Here is a 6,250-nt window from a genome sequence, read left to right on the forward strand (position 1 = left end):
AAACTGACTGCCATTGGACTGAAAAGTGGGAGAGAAAGGAGCAGAAGAGGACTGAGGCGCTGTTTTAGTGTGGGGAATCAAATTGGGTTAAGGAATCCAGGGAGACAAACGACTGCCTGGAAGTGGAGGATTGACACAGTGTCCAGACCACCACAAAAGGGGGAGGAAGACAAGCACTGAGGTATGCAAGTGTACTGTTAGAAAAATGGAAAGGACACCACACATGCACGATAATATGCACCAGAGATAACACAAAATCATACACAAAGTGTTACACATTAAAAGAGGGTATTTGTAGAAGGGGTTAACAACACTCAGTGTGGTTGCCGATGGTAACCTGCAAGCATTTGGGGTTTAGCTGTGCCTGACTATGACAGAGTTTTTCATTTAGATGTTTCTGAAACAAAATTTGGAGTGAACGGAGTTTTGTTTCAGAAAAAAGGGGGAAGGTACATGAAAGGATACATAAAAACAGAAAATGTATTAACCCGACTAACACACACACACACACACACGTAATGAAGATCAAACACAATTTTAAGTAGGTAATACTGTTACCATCATCCTGTCTGGTTTATTGAGTGGGTTGAGAACTGATACATAGACGACTGAATTAGTATTATTTTGGGGAACATGATAGCAGGGGTGAACAGAATCCTGCAGCCAGAGTTTAAATGAGTGAAACTAGCAGATTTTTGTTTTGTTTGTTTTGTTTTTGTTTCTGAAGTATGGGGAAGTTTTACCATGGCACCAAGTTTTAGATTTGGTGTTTTCTCACCTATAAGAGAAAGAATATTCTGTGACAAGTCCTAAGACCGGGCTTCTGTATTTTTTAGTGGTGTGCGGATCGATACTGAAATATCGATTCTTCCGATACCAGCAATTTATGTTCTAGAATCGATTCTCATATTATAATATCGATATTTTAGTACTCTGGGGTAAATTTGTAGTTTTTCCATTAAAATGAACGCAGTGGAAAGAAACTATACAATTCGGATCGTCTAATTTGGAAGGAACTACTTCCTCTTACGCCTTTCATAGTCATATGCGGAATACGGCTGTATAAATGTGTCGCAGCCCCTGGCGTGCACACTCACAACAATGGCTGAGCGCAAACAGAGTCCTGTGTGGACACGTTGTTGTGGCAACACCACTGACCTCGTCAAACACCTCGGAGTAAATCACATCACAGAATATGATAAGCTTATGTTGAGGCGAACTGAAGAGGAGGACAGGGACAGGTGCTGCTAGGGCGAGACAGACGTCTCTCGCAGAGTCCTTTAGTGCTGCAGGCAGGCAACATGCTCAAATAGCGCACAACGTCAGTTTTTTTTTATTTCTATATGATTATTCTGCATTATTAAGCAATAAAAACAAGTTGTCTGATGTCCTCTAATCATTATGAAGCAATATGGTTATGTTATTATTACAATTACATAATACAATTATATATTGTATTATGAAATGCAATGAAACATTAAGTTTTTGTACAGAGTATCGGATCAGTATCGCCGATACCACCCTGAATTTTACTTGGTATCGGATCGGAAAGGAAATCAGTGGTATCGCACATCACTAGTATTTTTATTTACTTTTGTTTTTCAGTTTTATTTTCATTTTTCATTTTATTTTTATTTTTTGAACAGTGCACTGATTTTTGTTTGTGAATTTCTTTTCTTTAAGCAGATCTGCACGTCGGGAATTAAAAGCGCTACACGTCGTCGAGAAAATTGTTGCAAGTGAGTTTCTCCACATTAAAATGGGCTCTGGAGAAAGCCACTTATTTGGGACAATTAGAAAATGAGAGTCCCTGCCTAAAAAGGATTCAGCGAGGTAATCCGATCTAAAGCTTCTTTTTCTTTTTGAAATGACGTCATTTTGCTGAGAGTGGAAACTAAATGCGACGAAGGTTCCACTATCAGCAAAGAAAGAAAGAATGGATGAATGAATGAATGGAAATAAAAACAAACTGACTGACTGGACTAGACAGGACAAAAGGGTGGATGAATTTATGTGTTTCTTTTACAGGAGCAGAAAGATGCCAGCAACATTCAAGGTTGCGTGATGATTTAACCTTTTAAATGCCATTTTCTGTGTTTGTGAATCTGTGTTATTCATGGGCTTGTGTTGCTCACAGAAGTTACTGTGAGAAAGTGTGTACACACCTGCGCAGCGCTAACATTTGCATTCTCTTTTCTACAGCATTACAGTTCTTCATGTGATTTGATGATGTGATTTATAACAGAACAATTGGTTGATGTTTGTTTCTCTACTACAGAATTTCTGGGTTTATGTGTGAAGAAAACTGTGTTTACAGGCTATGAGTTGGTGATGCTGTTACACTGTGTTGTTGGGAAAATGTTGAAGGTTACTTTGACGATGTGAATAACGTGAGAAATTTCCTGTGTTGAAACCAGTGTCATTCTTTTTACAGCAGGCTTAATTTTATGGCCTTTTACGGCACCTCTGGAATGTGGATGGCCGACGCCTGCCCACCACACGATCCATGTGTGTCTAATGTTTGTTTTTCTTTAAGATGTATGTGGAGGAATCAGCAGAAACAGACAAGTGACATGAGAAAAACAAATAAGAGATGCAGTGTTTATGGAATAGTTGAATATGGGCTCATTAGCCTGCCACTATTGAACTCATAGTGATAAAATGGGTGGAGTGACATTGTTTAAGGAAAGTCACAGATTAAATTGTGGAATAAATTGGGATGATTCATGATTTGGGACAAATTATGGTAATAATAGTGATTTAATGATTGGAGAAAACCTGCACATGATACTTGTCTGTTATGCTGAGTACTTTATCACTCTCATGATCTATAGTTGGTTGCAAATGTGAAGTTTGATTTAACAGATTTGTCTTCCAGGTTACAGGCTCCAGGTGGAGCTGGGAGTTAAACAAGCTTAACATGTGACTGCTGATTAATGTTTTTACACAGGGTTACAGGTTGGAGTATGGCTGCTCCAAGTGGGAAACCCTGGAGATTGTTTTAGAGAGAATGTGCAACATTCTTGTGCATGTCTCATTGGGGAGTTGACACATGGTGAAAGCCATGTGGCAAGAGGAGTGTTATTTTTAATCTGTAGATGTCGTGAGGTGCCATGACGAGAAGGAGTGGCTGAGAGGATCGTCCACAAGATGGGAGCTGAGGCCAGGAGAGAGGCTTCAGGAGGATCAGAGATCATCTTCAGCACAGCAGACATCACACAGAGAGCTGTGCTACTGAGCTTCCAGGAGATCAAGAGGAGACTTCCCACAGCAAGATTTTAAATAAAATGAAAGATTCAATGTTGACGCTGAGGAAGACAACTAAGGTGTACGACGTGCTCTGCCTTAAATCTTCAGCAGCGTTGGAACATGAGAACCTGAGGGATGGAGAGAGCGTGCCAAGCTCCAAAAGTGACAGCGCAGAGGAAGTCCAGCGATGGAATTGTGATTCTGTGTGAGGCACAAATACTAGGAGACTGGGAAATAGTTGACACCACTTTTCCCAAGGATGAAGATCACCTAAAGTGTGTCACTTTGCCATGCAGATTTGATGCTCTGCAGAGAAGCCTTCTGTGAGGGAGAGATGTAAACAGACGAGCCTTTTATCTACATTTAAATCATGTCAACTTCTCTAGGCTGGTTGAGGGGGAATTGGAGAGAAACGGTAGTGTTAGGTGTGACTGTGGTTATTGTAACTGTGATTTTTCTTATAAGTGAATTGCCCAGAGACAGACCTGAATCCATTCCAGCGACTCCACCATCACAGGCCACGGTGAAGCGAACCAAACGTAGTGAAACAGGTAAATCAGATGAGTGTTTTGATTATTATGGCGGTATAGAGTTGGACTACGTTAAAGGGTCCACAATCTCGTATACATTTGATCTTTGTGCTGTCATTAAATGCAAGGGCTTGCTGAACAGTTGAGTCCAACATCTTTAATGGCAGTACAAAATCGGATGGCGTTAGATATGTTGTTGGGAGAAAAAGGGGGCGTTTGCGCGATGTTTGGGGATATGTATTGTACTTTCATTCCAAATAACAGTTCCTGACGGCTCTGTGACCCGAGTTCTGGAAGGCCTAAAGACGTTGTCCACCACAATGTATGAGCATTCGGGATTAGATAACCCGCTGGAAGCGTGGATGACCTCTGTCTTTGGGCAATGGAAAGGTTTCATTATGTCAATTATGGTTTCTTTGTTCTGTTTTATTGCAGTATTAGTGACATGTGGGTGTTGTTGTGTGCCTTGTATCAGAGCCTTGTTCGTAAGACTCATCAATCGTGCTGTGGGAGAATCTGATACAAAGGCCGACACCATGATGCCACTTTTGGGAAATGGGGAGTCACAGTATGAAAACATTATGGTGAGAGATTTAGTTTAGTTTTATCTGCCATAGGGCAGATAAAAAGGGGGATTTGTAGAAATGTTTAGCTTATTTTAGAGTTTAGAAATGTGTTAACATAGAATGTAGAATTATTGTAGAGACACTGACACTGCCCTCAATGTAATAAAGGCCTGACTGTGTCATGAACTTAGGAGTAGAGTATAGGAGACCCTCCCCAGTTGAACTGTGGAAGTAAAACAGAGAGGAGTTAATGCTGAGTGGAAATTCCCCAGAGAATGTTTGGGTGGGGGTCTCAACATTTGTAACTGGATAACTGTGGTCTGGAAGGGAGATGGGTTTTTTATGACCTCTAGGGAGTCACCTACACCCACAGTGTTTTAACTGTCACGCACACACATCCACACGCACACTCACTCATGTGCGCTCACATAGGCATTCATGTGCTCGTGCACATAGACACAGACAGAGTTTGCAGCACACCGTGGGGGGTTTTATGATGGGGTCCCTCTATATTTTTTTTTTACACGCACACTCACTCATGTGCGCTCACATAGGCATTCATGTGCTCGTGCACATAGACACAGACAGAGTTTGCAGCACACCGTGGGGGAGTTTTATGATGGGGTCGCCTATATAAAACTGGCTGTAACTAACAAAGGGGTGAAGATTTTGCAGAGGGACACACCGGCCTCGTCTTCCCTTCTAAAAGTGCATGCTTAAATGAAGATGAATAAAGATGAATAAAGGTTTTGTGAAATAACTACTGAGTTCCAGTGCCTCCTGTCTCTGGATGCCTCGACGAATAAAAGAACCGGGGTAAAACTGATTTCGCAACATAGTCTTTCAATAAATTCCCGGTAGAACACATTTAAGTTTAAGGTGGTGCATGTGACAAAATGTGGAAAAGTTGATGGGATAGTAATAATTTTTTTAAATGCACTGTAGATACGGTGAGTAGAAGTTGTTTCTTAGTTAAAAAGCAACATTATCACTGTCTTCAAAAGGAGTGGTGATTAGGGCCACCTGGCAAACTAACATTTGGGTCTGTTTTTGGTCTCTACCAAATCCTGAAGAAAGTGTCTGGCTCTAAGCTTTTAATAGATCCCTAGCTTCAAACTCTCTGCAATTTGCTGTTAGAAAAGTGTTCTTGAATACACTTGCTGTAACTCTAGCATATCTGTGCTAATGGATTAAAGAAAAAAAAATAATCCTGATCAATACTTTTGCTTGGTGTATATATTTTTAGGCCCCTGTGTCTATAATTAAAATGTCTCATTGTTGCCCTTTGCATCTGGCTCTGCTCCTTCTGTTAAAGCTCACTCGCTTTCTACCCAGGGTGTGCCGTGCATGCTTGGTGGGAATCCTAATGAATATAAAAGATATGGTTTTGGAAAAAGCTGCTCTTCTTGGACCCTTGGGACTTGCTGATATGCTGGCCACTGGCCCAAATACAGTAAATAGTATTGGTGGTAGTCCAGCTATGTGGTTTTGTACATTCCTATGAGCACAAATTGCAGTTTCAGCTTATTGCAGTAGTGATGTCTTTTGATTGCTTGATCTAGTCTTTTCCCCCTTTTTAAAGCATTGACTCCATTCTAAAAACTGGAGAACAGTTAAATGAGGATAAATGATCTCACTGTACGGTTTTTACTAAGCTAACTACCTTTAATTTAGTAAACTCCCACCATAAGGGTGTGTTTTAACTGATGAAACTGTGTCGTACTCAGGCTCGGACATCTGATTGCTGCCTTTTTTTTTGCACAAGTTTTATTGCACAAGCTTAAACTAACACCAGTACAGTAACCGTGCCTTTACAGAAGCCAGGTAATCAACTGAAAGACACAAAATAAAACAACCATACAACATTAACAAAGCAACACTATTAATGACAGTACAGTTTAGTAA

The 6,250-nt window shown here is 40.6% G+C and overlaps 1 long non-coding RNA gene across 1 annotated transcript in view; it reads left to right on the top strand.

Moving 5' to 3' along the window:
* LOC121812921 overlaps positions 1-3,850 on the top strand; it is a 10,229-nt gene extending 6,379 nt beyond the window's left edge. Inside the window, exon 2 of the long non-coding RNA XR_006053414.1 lies at positions 3,099-3,850. This is a non-coding gene — a long non-coding RNA (uncharacterized LOC121812921). The remainder of the gene's footprint in view (positions 1-3,098) is intronic.
* The last annotated feature ends 2,400 nt before the right edge of the window (positions 3,851-6,250 follow it).

The sequence above is a fragment of the Haplochromis burtoni genome, unplaced genomic scaffold, assembly GCF_018398535.1.
Source record: "Haplochromis burtoni strain Fernald_Lab_line unplaced genomic scaffold, NCSU_Asbu1 Contig_935, whole genome shotgun sequence".
NCBI classification, from domain to species: domain Eukaryota; kingdom Metazoa; phylum Chordata; class Actinopteri; order Cichliformes; family Cichlidae; genus Haplochromis; species Haplochromis burtoni.